General features: G+C 40.4%; 1 protein-coding gene across 4 annotated transcripts in view; it reads right to left on the bottom strand.

Moving 5' to 3' along the window:
- LOC113069502 (vesicle transport through interaction with t-SNAREs homolog 1A-like) overlaps positions 1-15,648 on the bottom strand; it is a 135,455-nt gene that overhangs the window by 13,888 nt on the left and 105,919 nt on the right. The gene's annotated exons all lie outside the window — the stretch shown is intronic.

Below are 15,648 nucleotides of genomic sequence, written 5' to 3' on the forward strand. Positions count from 1 at the left end.
CACACCAGCCAATAAGAAGGCAGTAAATATTATTTCTGAGTCCATGTCATGGGTAAATGTGCCGAGGCAGCAGTCAGCATACCACTACTAATCCTGATTTCCTTGCACTCAATGCAAGAAACTTCAGAGAAAACTGAAACCGTTGCTTGGCTGCCACATCCCTTCTGCTCTGCGTTCTCCCAGAACCAGTGAACAGGTAGATGTGCCTATTTAAAATAACAATGGATTTGAGGCTGTGACAGATAATACTGTATAAGCACTGCATAATACTGATAGGTTTTTAGGCCTCTGGGACCAAACCTTTCAGTGAACTCAACACAGGACATGCCACGGGTGAGGGTCAATAGACGAACCCACAAGCAAACAAGTTTTCAACAGGCTATAGATTTTATCTGTACTTGGAGACATATCACTACTTCCTGCTGTTGAACTTTTGCAATCATTGATGTGCAACTGCATTAAAAACCTGAATCCTCATCCTAACTGCGAATTAGTATTACTTTTACTAGCTAGAAAAATTATAATTTATTTATAGTGCTTACAAAAACATAAAGATGCCCAGGTAAAGCAGCAGTACTGTCTTTAACTTCTGACACACTATGTACTAAACTACCAGGTCGAGCAGGATATTGAGACTTACTCAATGTAAAACGATCCCTTAGCAGCACTCCAGGTTGACTGTGAATACAACAGCATTTATAAAAGCAAGATGAATTACTTTCACACAATTTGGGCGTGCTGCTAAGATTTCGGACACAAAAAGTGGCTGCATTACTCGAGGGAAGCAGCTGGGGATTGTATTACCAGGCCTGTTGAAAGGGTGTAACACTAGCCATGGAACCATGGGCCTCCAAAACTATGATGCACATAAATTTTTATTGTTTGTTCAGTATTGAAATATCATTAGAACTCATAAATCAGTGGTCTGTGTTGGCTGTTGACTTTCACAGAGAGGAGAGGAAAAAGGAAACGAAAGGAAGGCTGAAGTTCTGGACATTCTGTGCTGGGCGGGTATGACCTGAGGCCATAATGAGTAACAATCTCAATGTTTTGTTGCAGTAAAAAAAATCAAGTTGAAAAGATCCAGTAGAGAGAATATGACATACACTACACAATTGAATGTCATTTTATAGCCCAAAACTGACATTTTTTAGCATTACTCAAAGCAAATTCCATTCAACACTCCAAGATGTTATTGCCCCCCACCCCCAAAAGTCCAGAGACATGCTCTTTCCTTTTAATAACAAGCAACTTTACATAACATCATGCCGACATGTTTAGTTTAACCAGGAGCCAGAGTAATATTCTGCACTCCCTCTAGTACATCCATTCACCCCGTGTTATACTCTACAAGTCCTGTGATACACATACTGCAGCAAAGCAAGCATTTAGAGCACAGATTTAAAAACCAAATGTTTATTTTATGGCTGCCAAGTTAGCATGTAAATGTTATAAATGATACAGTATATGCTTGAATATGTTATTACAATTATTTAATGTGGCATTTTAACTGTTCTGCTTGATTTTGAAAAACTTATTGGAAGCTGGTCGCACCTGATCAGAATGCACACAAGCCCATAGAGGTGCACCAATATACTATTCTCTAAGCACTACATATCTTAGATTTTCTGATCATATACATACATTGTGTGCTCTGCAAAAAATGTATAAAGGTGCAGCCACATGAACTGTTTTTGGTGAATTTTCAAGTTCGAAATAGAGTCATTTCAATAAGAATCCAGCTCTAAGTTGGTCACATGGTTTCACAGCATTGACTATCAATGAGCTGCTTCGTTTGAAAGTAATTTCTCTGTGAACTGTGCTTCATTCATCATTAGACTATTGACAAGATAACCTTTTTTATCAGTAAAATTCTGTTAATGTGACCACACCTTTAAAATATGACATAATAAATATTTATTTTTAATTATTAATGAAAACATAAAATTATGCGTTTTAATAAGGCAAGTAGATACTGGACTGACCGGGAAAGCAGAACAAATCCTTACTGCTGAGCCCTGACCATGTAAGATTAAGTCCATAAAGTGTGAGTAAAGTAGCTTTATTATTGGATTTGTGTACTTGGATGCAGTTTGAGAAATACATAATAGTTTTTGTGTGAATGAGATGCGTACAGAGTGCTGTTGATGAAAGTGTCATGCACACAAGTGGGGAAACTATCACGTGTGGGCCTATTAGTTCACTTGGAACTGAATCCGTCAGTGTTATGACAATGAAATAATATGAGAATAAACACAAAGTATGATACAAAACTCAAAACAGCACAACTTTCCTCTGCTCGCCTCTGCAGCCTTGATCTCAAATAGCTTCTGATTTGATACTGAGCATCAGTTTCAATAAGAAACCTGACAAAGGCCTGCAGTGTGAACCCACACTAACAGCAAATCAGTACCATGTTAAAGACATATTCATGGCATTGCATGCCTTTAGAGACGAGCGCATAGACCTTCATGTGTGGCCAAAGATGGAGAGGAACTTAAAAAGACAAGGATATAATCGAAATGGGTTGAAGGGTATATAAAACAGGTTATGCTTTTGAGAGGGAGCATTTCAAATTCCTATCCAGAGGATAAAAGCTTTTAGAAAACAGCACTTAATCAGCTCAATGCTTCAGTCTGTCCTTGCCATTCTATGTCAGCAGAGTCACAGAGAGAAGCATTTTTGTGTCCAAAATGCATCTGCGAAAGACAAATTATCTGACACCAGATTTCTAAGCAAGGGCACCTGGAATGATGATACAAGTGTGGTTAATGAACTAGCTGTTAAAAGCAGGGAAAGCGAGGGAGAGTGGAGAGCAGTGACAGACCTTTCCGGCACCTTCTCTCTCAAATAAACACAAACTTCAGCCTTGAAGCTGTTGTTGTGGTCCCACTTCTATCCTCGGGCGATTCTGACTGCATGAGGATGAGGTTGCACAAATGGAAAGATGGGGAAAAGTAACATTAACAGGAGAAGCAAAGCCCTTGACTTATGCCGCTGCAAGGTCGATAAAAAATAAAATAAGTAAATTACTGAAGACACCTGAAAAGCAGATGGAAGGAAGTTTAAATCATCTGGATATTGCAAAGGACCAACAAAATGTAAGATAAACCAATTAAAAAAAAAAAATGAGCAAGGTACTTTGCTTTTTTATATTTTTACATAGGTCCAGTTTACATAGGATCTATACAATTATTTGCAATGTTTGTAACAGCATAATTGTACATAACATCCATCATGTTTGCCATGTTTTCAGGGTTCAAAGAGTTTCCCATTCATGTGCATTCAATTTATAAATACCATTTTTCCTACATAAACACACTATTGGTAAGTCTAATTGCTTAGAAAAGTTAAAGCCTCCTTACCAAGGTATCATTCATGTCTGTAACACAAAAATGCAGGGTGAAATGTAACACTTAGGATTAAAGGTTTGTTTAAATTCAAAATCACTTGGAGTGTTATTTGGAGGCATGTCAGGGAAAAAACAAGGCAGAAACAAATGTAGCTTAATTTGATACATTTGAAATATGCATGAAATGGCTTTTTAATTGATAAAATATGATAGTATTGTACAATTATGAACAATTCAGCTTTCAGTATCTTCAAAAACCCTAAAAAGTCTGCTGTCAATTAAACTGTCCGTTTCTACACCGAGCACATCATTTGAACACCAGCTCATGCTGCGGAGAATCTTCCTTGCACTTTCCTGCAGCAGAGCTTCAGAAACCACAGTGTCATCCAACATCTTTCCACTTGACACTACAACAGGGGGTTTAGTCACTTTAAATAATCCATGCCGTTCCATTAAAATTGCAGACCCTTCTCTTCCTCTTACAAAACGCGTAGAAGAATCTCATCCCTGGGCTGGAGCAGGCTATTGGAGAAAGCGAGAGGCGGAGAGAGAGAGAGAGAGAGAGAGAGAGAGAGAGAGAGAGAGGAAACGGAGGAAAGAGAGCCTGGGGATGGACAGAGGCCACGGAGAGAGGGGGTTTCTGAGTGACACTAATTCACTCATGATGACTTGCCGCTCTCCCCCCGCAGTACTGATTGAAGCGTAGACCATCAGTTTGGTGCAATAACAGTGCTATTGACTTGTTGCACCGGCCCCATTTGGTTATTGCCCTGGAGGCTCCGATCAATAGACTCAGCACTAAATCTGGCTAATCAGGCCCTGCAGCCTCCAAGGGTCAGGCTGAGGAAAACTCCAGAAAATCTATGCCACGGAAGAGGAAAGAAGGTAGAGCAAGAGAGTGAGACAGAAGAAAACACAGGAGGGGTTGAGAGAGTCCTCTAAGCTCACTGACAGCTGTGTGAATTAATTGACGAGGATTGCTGTTCTGCTATAAAACTCTTGAGCGGCAGAGGGAGAGGTGGGCGGCGTGCATGCTGAGCTGTCAAAGTGCACCTAGACTTCCAGTTCCTGTGACCCGACAGGTCACAGGTCACGGGGTACCGGTGCTGCTGAGGGACTGCACCGCAAACAAGTGTCAAAGAGGAAATCCATATCTGTGAAAAAATATGGATTTGCTTGAATCTGATAGTACTTATGTAAACGAGAAGAATATTCAATCATGTTCACGCAAAGAAGGAAAGATGAATCCACTGTCAATGTTTGTGGTCCTCGTTCTCTGTCTGCCTGACTTTTCTTTCTTTTTTTCAGCTTAAGCAAGTCCACTCTATGATAGAATGGCTCTCTTTCCATAAACATACAGCCAGCATATCATACACAGACTGTGGGACACTATGGAAAATTTATAAGGGAATGAAAATCAATAATTTATACCAAAGTCAAGCACTAGGATTTTTTTCCCTCTCCACTGCTGGTTTTGAGTGTGAGTGAGAGTGTGTGAGTGTATCCACATAGTAAGGGGAAGAAAAGAAGAGGAGCAGAGTACTGAATCTCAATGCTTTGGAGTTTGAGAGAGAGAGAGAAAGAGAGAGAGAGGAGGGCTGTGACAGACAGAGCCCCCTTTTCAGCACCTTCTCTCTGAAACAAACACCAACTTCAGCCTTGTTTGTGCAGTTGTTGTTTTTCCACTCCTCTCTCTTTTTTCTGTCTTTTTCTCAGTGCCCTGCTGTCCAGGATCTTTTAGCTTACAAGGGCACTTTCCTCTCTGCACACATCTACTCCCTGTAGCGTCTCAGGCAGACTGAAGAGGAGGAGAAGAACACACACACACACACACACCTAAAAACAACACAAAAACACTCCCCTACATTGTGACTTGTACCGTGTAAACGTATGCATTTATCCACAAACATCTATCCAAAAGAAATATAATTAAATAATAAAATATAAAACATTAAACAAAATTTTAAATAAGCCAATAAAAACAATAATAATTACAATATATAAAGTTAGTATATAAGAAAATACATACATAATAAAAATGCTGAAAAGTTAAGAAAAAAAAAGAATAATCAGAAGTCATGCACAAGACTTTTCCCACATCAGTTTAAATTCAGCCAATCGACTCAAATGTGACTCAGTCAAATGTGGCTCAGGGAATATCAGAAGGTCATGTGTGACCATTGTGGGGCATATGAGCTACTCAGATGTACTCAATGAAAACCTCTAACTCAATGCAAGAAATAACACTTTGAAAGGATCGAAGAAGGCTTTGACAAATTCATTGGGAACAAACAGCGCGCTAATAATTGTGATGCTGAAGGCAAACCGATTGCATATCCACACGTAACTGCAAGGTCATCAGCTTTTTTTCTCCAGGGGTCTGCTGTGCTGACCGTCCTATATTGTAATTATTCCTTGGCAGCTGTGGGCTCTGTGGATAACCTCTGTTCTGCTGGCTTAAAGAATACTGTTTAGTTGCATTACAGCTTTTGCCCCGTGATCAAACACACCCACGGCTCTCAGGTCACACAGGGGCTAAGCAATGGCTGCTAACAATGCAGCATTTAAAGCATCACACATATGCAAAGTGCCTTTTACACACGGGTGAGAGCGGCAGAGCTTGCATAAGAGAGTAACTGAGAGAGAGAGAGAGAGAGAGAGAGAGAGAGACTGAGTATGGCAGATTTACACTTGAGCAAATAAGTTTGTCAGATGTGATAGGCAGATACAGTGGATCGGCTGTTCCTACAATGCTTCCTTATCTCCTGAAGACGGCGTTGCTTTAACATCTATTAATTTAAATCTAGACCAACAAATAGACAGATAAAAAAAATATAAAAAAAAACAGCCTAACCTAGAATGATAGATGGATAGGCAGAACAAAAGACTGACAGAACAACAGAATGACAAAAAGACAGAATGATAAAACGATAGGTAGATATGATATAATGACAGAGTGTCAGAGAGACAGATGACAGAATGGTAGAACAACATATATAACGGTAGATTGAAAGAATAGACAGACAGGCAGACAGACAGGCCGGCAGACAAAGACAGACAAACAGAGAAGGGCAGACAGACAGACAGACAGACAGACAGACAGACAGACAGACAGGCAGACAGACGGGCAGACAGGCAGACGGGCAGACGGGCAGACGGGCAGACGGGCAGACAGGCAGACAGGCAGACGGGCAGACGGGCAGACAGGCAGACAGGCAGACAGACAGACAGACAGACAGACAGGCAGACAGGCAGACAGACAGACAGGCAGGCAGACAGACAGAGAAGGGCAGACAGACAGAGAGAGAGAGAGAGAGAGAGAGAGAGTGAGAGACAGACAGACAAACAAAGATAGAGAGAGAGAGAAAGACAGAGAGAGAGAGAGACAGACAGACATACAGATAGATATTTAACATATATATCATAGGAAAGAGAATGCAATCTATTTTATTTGTAAGTTAATAAAATACTGCATACAATACTGTGAATACTGGCAATCCTTTTAAATTACTGTGTAACTCCACACATGGTCAATTTCATCCATGACCCTTGACCCCTGTACGTACCGTGGTTCAACCCTGCTGTTTGCTCTCAAGCAGCCAAAGAATTCTAAACCACCTGAGTTTAAATAGCGCTTCTTCCCTCTAACACACAGGTAAAAATGTCTGCGCAACCAACAGGTAGAAATACTACCTCGTTGCTCTCTGCCAAATGCACAGATGCCCCATTTAGTGAGAGGGTCTGAAAGAGAAGAAAAAGAAGCAAAAAAGGGGGATGCAGACTGGCTAAGAGGGGTTTCTTTCCCTCTCCACTGCTTGGTTAACCAACTGACCTGCAGTCAAAGGAGCCTTTGTGAGCACACTCTGGCGGTCGGCCAATCAGATCCTTGAGCTTGTCTGTCTCTAGGCGGGAAATGATGCCCCTGGTATGCAGCGAGCAGCAGAATGCACAGACAGACAGGCCGGCTGCCGGCAGGCCCTCTCTTTTTCTTTCGAAAATGCCTAACCTCACTTTACTGAGGGGAAAATTACCTGACTGGCCTCCAGCCAGAGGACCTGCCTACCCCAGCACCACTTATTTATTTAAAAGTGTACCTCTGCCCCTGCCTCTCCATGGCCTGACACCTACTGTCTCCCAGCTACAACACACACACACCACAGAATGAACACACACTCTCTGGAACCCTGAATAAGCTTTTAAAAGTCCAAAGAGCTTCCTAAAGTAAGGTGTGAAACCCACCTAGCAGCCTGAACCTTGAGGTTAGGGGGCGTCAACTGTTACCCTCTTTTCACTGAAATGGTGCTTATGCTGGAGTCGGTGCTTAAGCAGGGGAACTGTGAATCTCTCTCAGAACCTGAAAGCGAAATGATGATGTAACTGACTACATCAATACATAACCTGCCCACAAACTAACATGAAAACCCTTTAATGCACAGCAAAATATTAATTATCCCTTACACACACACACACACACACTAATGTCTGAAATAGGTACACACACACAGACACAATTTGAATTTCTAAATTATTTACAAAAAATATATACTTTTTTTTAAAGGTAACAAAAAAGTTTTTTTTTTTTTTTTACAATTCCAACATTTTTAGACATAGCGAAATTTTTTTTTTTTTTCTGGATGTAATCCCTGGTTCAACATCAGCATCTTTTAGAGGTTGATGCAAAGCTGATTATTCCTGTGTTTTCTAACACAGTGAACCATTTTAGGTTGGCCACTGGCTCCCTCACCCTGACGGTAGATAATATATTTCTTACTATCCTTATCAGAATCATAAAAGAGACAGAAGAATGAGTGGAGAGGAAGAAACACATATACTCTGGCTAATGTTGAATCAAGAACATGGTACAGAAAATGACATTAGTATAAAAACTTGATAAACCAGATAAGAGAGGAACAGAACTAGACAGGGATGGGATGAAAGTGAGGTTTGTTTACAGACTGATGGTATCAATCTCCCCCACATGGTCTGTTTATGGTTTAGCTGGTATTACAGGTACAGCGGTCTTAAGAAATCACAAACACAGGCCTTATACCAGAATTAAACAGAAGACACCAAATTCTGCAATTAACCATGCAGAGCGAGAAAGCCTGTTTTTTCCCCCCTTCTCGACATCTCTCTCTCTTTTTTTCTGCCCTTCCTTCTCTTTATACTTATCATACACCCTATTTCTGTCTGTGCCCAGACTGTTTCTCACAGTTATCAGTTATCAGCTTCTGGCTTGACATTTCTGAGTGTACAGCTGCCCCCAAGCAATGCCATTTCAACTCTTGCATACACACACATGCACAGATAAACACACAAAATCTTGGGTTACATGCTATATGGTTTAGCTAAATCTTATGATCATTATTATGATCATAGAAAACAAAGAAAAGGAAACTGTTTTATCCATAAAAAATTAATTTTTTGTAATATATATATTCACACTCTTATACTATATATATTATCACAGATCACAGAATAACAATCTGCCGTCCCAGATCGATGTTCTCACTTAAGCAGATCCCAGCATAATCCTGACCAATCAGATGGAGAAATCATGCAAAGAGTAATCAGGGCTGTTAACCTTGGGAGCTCAGGAGGGGGTAACACACCTCAACACACTCTTATCTGCCAAAATCACCCTCATCCTCATCTGATATTTCATGTGGATTAAGTACCTCAATGCCTGACGTCCCACGCAAGCAGCAAGAGAAAGTTTGATGGGAGGGCAGACTGCCTTCATATGGAAAGGCATTTGAAGAAAAAAAAACTGGCAAAAAAGAAAGAAAAAACTACACTTACATGTGCAGTTGGAGCTGCATATTTTTGCCTGTGTGGCAAGCTGCTGGTTTAGTTAAAGACTGTAGTTAAAACAGCCACGGAGGACAGCATGGCTCAGTGAGAAAAGGCAGAGCACAGGCCGAGTCTCTCTATTTAGGCCCTTGGCCACAGTGGGCATTTAATAAGAGAGAATGTTATGTTTTGGGAAATCTAATTTGAGGCTCTTGTTTGTTTTCCTGGCCTTATTTTGAAAAAGCAGAACATTTTTTACGCCTCTTGCTCTCTTGAGACGAGACCGTCAATTGTGAGCTTCTAACAGAAAGTCTTCATAAACTAAGCCCTGAAAATGTTTAAGCGTTCAATAAAACCACACTTTTCTGAGCCCTACATTAAATTAGGGACAAAATTAATTACAAGGTTATTTTAAGCATATGCACGCATATGGTCTTATTCAGATTCTCCACGAAAATATTAGCCGCCATCCTATGCCTAATTGAGACTTATTCCCTTCAGGGAGGGAGAGGAGGTCACCCGTGCGTTAATTAATCCTGGATTTTAAAAAGAAAATGACATTCATTAACAGGGACTGGAGACAAATAAGATTATTTACATGCTGATAATATGGACGGTTTCTTCGCTGTTTCTTTAATGTTACGGAACCACCTCTGCGGAGAGGATAAGAATAATCACACCTCCTTTCCTGTCTGAACAGATGGAGCCGTGGCCATACGCGCATGTTACGATGTCCTTCATCTTCTCCTTATCTGCCATTACCGCCACTAAAGACTGATGTTATACACTCAAATATATAAATACATGCAGACAGAGCCGATCCAAATGATGCTAGCAATAAATTAGTGAACTGATACAGCTGCAACAGTCATTTAACTACGCAAATTAAACGAATAGTACATTGAGATAAACTAAACAGCCATGTTGCTTAAAAACCCATTTTATTCCTCATGACAAAACATTGCCATAACAACGACAGAAAGGTCTTTGTGTGACCTCTTGCTCTCGTTCACACACACACATAGACGTCGCCCACACACAGACGGTTAACAATGAATTTGTTAAGACTGCCAAAGCTTCTGCAAGGAGCAGGGAATTAAATAACAGTGGATTTATTGTGCATCGGCAGACTGGTAACAATGGTGCGGGCCACCTAATCAAGATATCGGATCTTTTTCTGAGAAATCAAACTAAAAGTATAAACCAAACGGTCGACGGAAGGAGAGTGTGTGTCCAATTCGAATTGTGTTTCGCTGAAACGCGTTTCTTTTCGACACCGCATTTACCTGCAGACACAAGGGGAGAGGTTAAACCTTTAACTGCAGTATTACTGGAAACAAAGCGATCTCATTGAAAAGTTGTTTTGTATTGACGTACACTGTCCGGAGGGTGACGCAGACTTTTCACCTGTGCTCCATTTGTAGGTATGATTAATGCCGTGGGTTAATCTTGGCTCCTATAGATGGCTTATTTCCAGGTTACGATCAAACAGTGAGCTGACAGGCATTTCAGGAAAGAGCGAAAGAGACGGGCCAAATCAGCCTCTCTCTCTTTCTGTGTCAGTCGGAGAGAGTCAGCTCTGACAGTGTCAGAGGTAGTTTCAAAGACAGGGCCGCCTCATGTCAGGCCGCCACAAAGAGAGATAAAACACAAGCCGACGTGCGCTTCATTTAGGTCCATTCATTAAGCTTTTATGTACTAACCCTCCAGTGGGAATGGATATGGAAGTGAAGTTGAAGATGCCATTTTTCTTGCTTCCTTTCAGTGAGTTATAGATCACTTGGATATGACCGAGTAGGACATTGTGGGACCAGTGGTTCATATATATTTATGAATTCTGACTATCTGCAGTATGTTTCTTTCATTTGGCTCTGTCTGTTCTGGTTCACTCAAGTAAATCTTTCCTTTTTGTTCAAGTACCAGAATGAGCTGCTTGGAAAGTGAAGTTTAGATTTAAGAGGAATGAAACAAATAAGCAAAAGGCACAAGCCATATTGCATAAGCACTGAGCAATGCCATTGCTGAAAACTGCAGATTTATTGAATAACGGCTCTCTGCATTTATGTATGCTATGTGTATACAAGTATGGCCTTGTTTGACATAAGTCCAATCCCTGTGGTACTAGATTCCCTAGAGGAAGTCAAGTAAAGTTGTTATTTACAGATATACTTTGTGGATTTGATCCTGCCCTCATCTAATTTCTTTGTGTTTACCTCCCATTTTCAGCTAACACTGGGATTGTCTGATAAATCAAATCACATTAAAATGCTAGCAACTGTGATTGCAGTACACTACTTTTTCACAACACTTTTCTATTTTAACCTACATCAAACACTGTAACTAAAGTTACATTCCTTGTTGAGCTCCCTGGTGCACCTATATCATGGATTTAGACATTTTTGTTTCTTTCTGGGTAAAATAATAGAACTGCTAGCATCCCATTTGATGTAAAGATAAAATAAAGTATATCAATAAGGAGAGTGTGATTATGTATTATATACTGAATGAAATACCTTTATTTATTTATTTATTTAAATACAGAAGAATTTTAATAATGGCCATAACACAGAAATATGTATTGGCCCTATCGGTATCTGCCAGCATTTTATAAGCAGTGCATCTCTAATATAAACACGTCATTTTTATTTTAGTGGATTTTGTGATGCACTCATCCGTAGCAGATTACTTTACGTAAAACCCAAACCTCAAAAGACACCCTTGCTTTGGCAAAAAGAGTTCCCATTCCCATCTGAATCAGTATATCAAAGCATAGCCTGTGTTCCTAAACTGTAACTCAAACGTCATTTGGAAACCTAGCAGCATCTAAACACTCAAACACAAATAAAGTGCCAAATGTATGTCAGCCCCACATGACCTCAGCACTCGAGTTGTGTTAGGGAACAGGTCACAGCCCGTGAAAACGGAGACTCGGGCCATTGTTTCACCTGCCACTGATTTTTGTCCTACCAAGTATAATGATTAAGGTATTAAACCTGTGGGAATGCGACAAAAGGATGCGCAGACATACAGGAACATGTGTCTAGGCCCACATCAGCCCCGCAGGGTACGGTGCGAGGTTCGAGACAGAAAGAGCCTGGCCGGTGACCATTTTCGACCCAACGAATGGGGGATCAGGTGACGGCCACCGATGGCCCTGCCACCTCAACTCCAGCCCAGAGCACCCTGGTATCTCCTCCCATAGATCCGCTTACACGGCCCAGACAAAAGAGCCACACAAAGACCCAGCCAAGCTCAGGTGAGAGAAAACTCTGCCGGATCATTGAGTTACTTGTATTCAATACACCCTCTCCAGGCTGGTGCACGTTTACAAGCACTTACTCTGGAGACTCGATGATAGACGCAGTGGCTAAGTAGCATTAGATGAGCAGCAAGCAGTTACAGCCATGGATACCTTACATGACTTACAATAGCTATGGTTTTGAGTGACAGTGATGACATTGGTCGTGAGACTCGTGTTGTTTCTCTTGCCTGTGCCGGTTCAGCAGGATTTTTCCAAGTCAAAACCTCCCTGCGCTGATAAAAAAAATGGCTGTGCACCATCCATCCTGCCCTCTTCGAATCCAAATCGATCTACTTATCAGCAAGATCAAAGACGCTCACCACTCATGTACATTTAACCTTACCCAGGTCTTCCCAGATTATGTCTAAATATTAATGATAATAAAGTCTCACACCCTTCCTGTGTCAGCCAATTACACCATGTATTGATCTGCGACTCTCTTGGCCAATTAAAATACAGCCATCGTAATGTGTTTAGGCACTTCAAAGGAAAGCATCATTGATTTGTTTCTGGATCTTAGTGTTTACCGTTAGCAGAAGGGGAAAAAGGAGAAAACATTTTATACAGCAAGTTGGAGAGGAAGTACTCAGGCCCAGATGCTAGTCCGGCTCAATACTGTCAACTCCTTCCTGCTCGCTTAAAGAAAACCTAGACTCGACCACCAACACATCAAACAGCGTAAGAAAGATGAGGCTGGACAATCGAAGCAGTTAACAAAATGGGCTTTCCAAGGGCTAAATTCAGATCTTTTTATGAAATATGGAGAAAATAAATATCCAGCATATAAATAAAACAACCTCTGATGCAAAAAGGATTTTTTGGCCTGGATCAATGTAAGCAAATGATTTTTTATGTAAAATATATGTTTTTAAATCTGCAATAAAGACATCAACTCATTAATTTGAATGTATTTTACTATATATATATTTTATTTAAATATATAATTTACAAATGTCAATTTCGTCATAATATACGACAAATATTTCTGGCTGCTTTATGTCAAATATATTATGAAAATATCGCTAGTGATGTCCCTTATTTGTAAGTCTATTTGGATGTAAGTGTCTCCTAAATTAATATATGCAAATGAATGAATTAATGAATGTATGAATGTTTTAAAATGGATGTCAATCTTCCAATCTTGTCTTCTGGTTCTTTAAATCAAATAAGCACCAGCAGTCAACTGTAACAAGCAGAATACACATTCATTACAATGGCCTGTGGCTAAACACTAATAGCGCTGGGGGCCAACAAAAATTCTCTCAGTCAAGAGGTGGTGTTGGAAATCTCCAGCGTAAATTTGTACTCGTTCTTTTAAAGTTCTTTTGAAATCAATGTGCTCCGTTTTCACTTCTGTGTTATTTCCACTTACTTTCTCATACCTCTATAAAAGACCTCAAAGCTAACAGTCATGGACTAAAAGCCACAGAAGTCCAATTTGGATTCATGGGGTCTTTAAATTAAATAATAGATAGATACTCCACAGGGTAGACCAGAGATGCAAAACAATGGCCTGCTTCTAGGGCCATTATATACTGGTCTGGGAGTCTCTCACTGTTGCAGGCTTGCAGTGGACTTGTCCTCACAGCTCTCTTTATATTGGCCTGTGAGGAAGGGTCATCACAAAGACCCCGTTCAGAGGACCACAATGCAGCGCAACTTAGCGGCGTAGCCTTGGTCTGCTCATCATCTAGACACAGCTAGTGTGAGCTTATTGAGTTGAGGAGAGACCCTGGTCCCACAAAGATAAACCTCACAAAGAAGCCACAACTCAACAAAACAACTGAAGACACAACAACAAGAAGGAAAACAACTCAAGAGCGGAGGAACGAGATGAATAGGAACATTGAAGGTTACAATATACCAATGTGGAAAAACAGGAGGGTAAAGTTCCATGGAGTGAATAAAGGAAGTTTTAAAGTGGGCACAAGCGGCGCTGATTGGTGCTGGTAAGATGGGTCAACACTTCCAGTGTCAGAACTACAGTGAGGTGTCCAGAGTAAAGAGAGTTGAAGAGAGCACACTAACAATCCATCCATTGATTGATTACTGGCAGGAGACAATGCGTGCCGCTTTCACTCTGGATGGGAGTCCAAGGCTGGGGCATCTAGTGTGATAATAACCAAAACACACACTCAAGCATTACTACTTGACAAAAAGAGAATAGCACAGAGTGAAAGCAAAATTAACCAAAGGTTAATGCCCAAAGACTACAATATTACATACACAGACAGACATACTACACAAATACCCGTTAAGATTTTTTTTAATTAAATGATATCTACGAAGATAAAAGTCTAGTTTATGAAAAGGCATTAGCAATGTCCATAATGCATTCTTAATGATTTCATAATAACCTCTTATGGTAAAAAGGAATTGAGATTGTAGTTGAGGTATTAAACAAGATTCCAATTTGAATTTAAATGTGATGAGATCTTAAAAAAAAAAAGAAACTTAAATAAATACAGGTTTTATTTTTTTAAGGACAAAACTTATGGGCCTTAAGGTAGACATAACAAGAAAGAAAGAATGAAAGAATCACAGACAAAATAGACAATAGACTGACAGATAGAATGGCAGAACGACAGATAGACAGATAGAAAGAATGAGTTATTTTCTTGAACAACATGCACAATATAGCCAAGAACATGTATTTAGAAAATAAATAGGGTCTATTCTGATTTGACTGATGTGACAGAACATTAAGGCAAAACAAAATGTCCCTTTAGACTTTAGATTCTCATATTATGTTTGTTCTTGGGACGCCTTGCATTTGCTCCGTGCTTCATGCACTACTAAAAGCTATAATGAAAGATTTGTGAAAGAAAAGCAGTGTTTAAGATGGTTTATGTGAAGCCTAAAATGCTTGACCACAGGGTAGTTTTTAGACAGGACTTTAAGCATCCACATCTTATTAAATAAAGCCTAAGTCCACCAGCGAGGTTGGCTTAAAACGCAGGCACAGAACCTCTCTCTGTCTGCCATTCATTCAAGCAAACAGTCTGGCAATGTCAGAAAGTGCATGCTCACATGAGTGTGATGAGCAGGTATGGACTCAGGTCAGCTGAGGTTTGGGTTTTGAATCCCATCAGCAAATAGGCTGGGAAAGTGACACGGGCCTGCCAGGCCAGTGCGGCTAATGTCCTGACAACCTCCTCATAACTTCTTGACAACGTTAGCCCTGGCGCCATCATCGCTGACT

The sequence above is a fragment of the Carassius auratus genome, unplaced genomic scaffold, assembly GCF_003368295.1.
Source record: "Carassius auratus strain Wakin unplaced genomic scaffold, ASM336829v1 scaf_tig00001679, whole genome shotgun sequence".
In the NCBI taxonomy this organism is placed as follows: Eukaryota; Metazoa; Chordata; class Actinopteri; order Cypriniformes; family Cyprinidae; genus Carassius; species Carassius auratus.